The 4,520-nt window shown below is 51.5% G+C and overlaps 1 pseudogene; it reads left to right on the top strand.

Moving 5' to 3' along the window:
- The first annotated feature begins 2,665 nt into the window (after positions 1-2,665).
- Positions 2,666-3,419, top strand: LOC147980091 (uncharacterized; annotated as a pseudogene).
- The last annotated feature ends 1,101 nt before the right edge of the window (positions 3,420-4,520 follow it).

Raw genomic sequence — 4,520 nt, 5'->3', positions numbered from 1 at the left:
CTTAACATAGTATGCTTGTATGTCTAATTGTTTTACCTCTACTAGTACTTAGTTATCCTTGTTGCTTCAGCCCTGGTAGATATCTTACGATATTGTGATTTAGTTTTCCATCTAAGTCAATTCCTTCCTGAGTTATTCCTCTCTTTAGAATTGCATTAGCCATTTTATTCTGTCGTGTTCTGTTGTGTTGTGTTGAGAGATTTATTATTTTTAAAGAAAATTTAAATCTCCTATTAACCCCTTTGGTTCGATCTTTGATCCTACACGTCTGCTTCGGACTAGCATGAATACGAAGGACTGTAGGAGCATCACACGGGAGAGGTTTTTGTGTGGGATCGCTTGTCGGCCGCGTACGTGGTGGAGGTCCAGACACTTGCAAACCTCCCCAGGTTTGATGCTAGTTTGTGGGAATTTGAATGCATGGACGCGTTCGCGAACGTTTGCGACACAGTGTTGGATGATACAAAAACATTTGAACACGTTGGTTCAAACGTTTGTGGGTGTTATGGTGGACGTTGTTGGGGATGCCCTTAAATTGGTGGGCAATCTCAGAGAGCACCAACGACTGGTTTGACCCACTTTGGTGTTCATGCACTCAGAGCAATTTCGTTTTCTTCCTCCTATTTTCTATCAGGTTTTCTAAGAAATACATGTGCATAATTTGTTATAGATATTAAGAAACATGTAGTGGCAAGATTAAAATTGTCATACTTTAGAAACCGTAAATTTTAAGTTTTATAAAATAAAATAAAAATATTAAGGAATTTAAAAAATGATCATGAATTTTAAAAATGGTGTGACTTGAGACAGTCTTGAGAACTCAACTTTAGTTCGCATCTAGGCTTTCCAGAAGGGAGAGTCGTACAGCTGCGGTGTGACTTGAGACAGTCTTAGAGTGAAGATATTTGCTACGCAATAACCGAATCTACACTCCATCTTTCTCCAAAAAAAAGCATATAGATCATTTACTATAGAGACATTTGTTCTTAATGACAAGGTCTTCAGTGCCTACTGCCCCTTGGTCTTTAGGTCGACATAGAATGTCTCACCTTGCCAGGCAATATTTAAACTTATGTTCATCACCCTGCCAGGAAATCTAGTGTGGTAACAAACAAGTATCTTCCTTACACCTATTAGGACTTCAAAAAAGATAGCATGACCATTGGAAGTCATGTGAACAGGAATTTACTAGGATCCACCAACCGCCATAAGACATCATTTACCTTTTCAACAACTAAGTTTCTTTCCAAACTTGTTTTCAATACATTTTTAGTCTTTATTAGTGAGTTTTCGATGGTATATTGGTATCCCGGGATAGCTAAATGGGAACTTCCCAACGTCACGCCCATTTTTTTATAATGGTATTCTTCTTTGGCGCATCTAAAGTACTAGAATAATCCAGCCTTGTGAAAAATAATCTTAAATCCGGACAATTGTTTGAAAAGGCAGAATCAATTCCATGTTAGCCGCCTTTGTCCATATCGTGTTTCACGGCAATGATATGCCGTTAGTATATGTAGACTGGATGATGGGTCGTGGAAATGAAAATTGGGTTACGAAACTCACAGTAAGATGATTAGAACGTGAGTCGCAGTGGGGATTCGATTAGGAAGGCGCTTTCGGAAAGTACGCACCTAATAAAGAAGAAAGGCTCGAATTTCTTTCTGCAAACAGGCAAAAGCTTAATTATGTGCCACGCATTAGTGAGGCACATCCATATCCATATATGCAGCTTTGCCGGAACGATTCACCCATCATTGGTGAGACTTGACGGAGAGCATTGGACAAGAGGCACAGGGCTGTCGGCGTAATGACGAGCCGGCGAGGTAACCGGAAGGACGCTTCTATATGTGGACCAGATGCGGCAAGTGCGGACGCCATTGAGCCGCGGGATTGGATCGCGAGAAATGCCAGATTCGGATCTGGGATCCGGGGGTCCTTCTATTTTCGCTTTTTCAGTGGGGTCTGAGGAGGCAAGGCAGCAGAGATCACACGTGCCACCCAGTCGGACGAGGGTTGACACGGATCGGCGTCACGCGCGCATTCCTGCGCTGCGCAGGCGCAGCACCGACGACGCGCCTGCCTCTGCTGCTTGCTACCACCAACCGCATGGTCGTTAGCTTCTTCGTGCCAGATGATGCGGCAAGTGAGGCCAACTTCACCGTACGACCCCGTCCCATCCAACCCTGTTCATTTGGAGTAAAATGAACAAACCAGACGGCCCAACACGCGACGGTCTAGATCCATCTAGTCCGTTTTGTGTCTGGATCGACTCATTTCAAACGCAAACATGTGCCGGGTTGTGTCGCGGCGGAGAGCAAACGGACGCGATGCTCATTCGCGTCGGAGCCGCGTGGCAGGCGGCCACCTACCTCCCACCCGCCAACATCAATGCGCACGTGCGGCCGGCCCCATCTGTCATCCGCCCAGGCGAACGGTTACCGTCCTTCTTAAATGAGGAGGCCGTGGGCTGGTCGTCGTCCACACTCCCCACTTCAGCCCGCTGCCTCCTTAAAACCCGACACACATCACTCCAAACCCTAGCCTCTCCCCGTCCTCGAACTCGTCGGCCGGCCGCCTCGCAACCTTGGGGCTATGGAACCAGGGCCGCAAGGGCAAGCATGACCGCGAGGTCGGCTCCTCCTCGGGACGCCGTCGCGGCTCCATGAAAGAGAAGGCCGCATCGCCACCGCGTCGAGCCCCCGCGCCTGCCCCATTCATCATCGGCCCTAGGGCTGGCGGCGAGCGCGACCGGCAGTACATCAACGCCGATGTATGCCAGCGTTATTAGGAGACGAGGACGCCGGTCCCGTGGAGCGACGTCCACCTTCCCAACAACTGGCACCTCTCCGCTGACCGGGTCCCGATCCCGCCGGTCCCGACGAGCGGCCGTGCGCGCTGCGAGGAGATCGAGCGCCTCCTCCCCGACGACCTCTTCTACGACGATAGATACGCCCCCAACTCCGTGCTCTGGGACACATGGCTAAGGGACGAGCACGACGTGTGGCGCGCCTCTTTCTTCGCCAGCACGTCGTCGGGGCTGCGACGGCCACGTCGAGAGGTGCGGGGGCGTACCGCGTACGCGGGTGCGTGGCCTCACGCCCACGCCGTCGCCTTCAGCATCTCCACCGCCACCTCCACCTCCTCGCATGACAGCGGAGGAGGAGGCCCGGCTCATGCAACGTGTCATGGAGGACTCCATGAACACGCACGATGAGCGCCAATGGTCGGGCCTCGAGGAGACGATGGCCCTCTCTGCGGCCGGCGATGTCGCCTTCCTCGAGCTAGAGATGGCGAGGGCGGAGGAGGAGATGGAGGAGGAGCCGGTGGTCGCGTTCCACCCGGGCCTGGTGGGCCAGCACTGGAGTTGGTCATGCACGGCTCCGGAGATGGCCGACGCCGTGGGGGACGTGAACTGATGCCCCACGCCGCCGTGGTCACCGGAGCGGGATAAGTCGCCACGGGAGGAGGTGGTGCAGGCACCTCCCGCGTTTCGTCCCGCCACCGTGTACCACGGACCGTCGGCGCACCTTTGAACGCCGTCGGACTACGTCGACCTCGTCAGCGATGACGATGACACCGGCGGCCACCGAAGACGGCAACGGCCACGGCCACAGCATCGACGGGCATGGTAGGAGCGCATGAGCGGCGTTTTTTATATGTTAATTGTGGCAATGTGAACCGTGAAGCTGGACCGTTTGGTGGCCGTGATGGTTAATTTATGTTTTATGCTTTTATATTTGCTTTTATTTATTTTTCGGCATTCTATTTTAGTTTTTATGTTTTTTAATCACGTCCATCCTGAACATGATTTTTTTTCGAACCGGACTTTCCCCCTTTCCATTACTTTCATAACAGAAATACAGAATCTCGGAAACTGAAACCAACCAGGCTAGAGAGAAAGAGGAAAAGCGAGTTTGGGGCAACACCAGGAAACCCACTATCTGCGCCTGTCAACAGGAACAATAGATCATGGGGCGAAAACCTAGGTGTCACCCAAAACCGCATTACGAACACCTACGCAAAGTAACACCGGTCTTACATACACCACCATCATGCACCAGGCCACAGCGGCCAAAACACAACATGTTGGGGACCGTTGCAGAAATTAAAAAATTTCCTACGTGTCACCAAGATCAATCTAGGAGATGCTAGCAACGAGAGAGAGGGAGTGCATCTTCATACCCTTGAAGATCGCGATGCGAATGCGTTACAAGAACGCGGATGAAGGAGTCGTACTCGTAGCGATTCAGATCGCGGTTGATTCCGATCTAAGCGCCAAACAACGGCGCCTCCGCGTTCAACACACGTACAGCCCAGGGACATCTCATCCTTCTTGATCCAGCAAAGGGAGAGGAGAAGTTGAGGGAGAGCTCCGGTAGCACGACGGCGTGGTGGTGGAGCTTGCAGTTCTCCGGCAGGGCTTCGCCAAGCACTACGGAGCATGAGGAGGTGTTGGGGAGGGAGAGGGCTGCGCCAGGAGAAGGGGTGCGGCTCCCATGCGCCTCCCCACTATATAT

The sequence above is a fragment of the Triticum urartu genome, chromosome 3A, assembly GCF_056163025.1.
Source record: "Triticum urartu cultivar PI428250 chromosome 3A, HENAU_Tu73, whole genome shotgun sequence".
NCBI classification, from domain to species: Eukaryota; Viridiplantae; Streptophyta; class Magnoliopsida; order Poales; family Poaceae; genus Triticum; species Triticum urartu.
The sequence above is the reverse complement of the archived record's forward strand: the minus strand, read 5'-3'. Positions and strand labels throughout refer to the sequence as shown.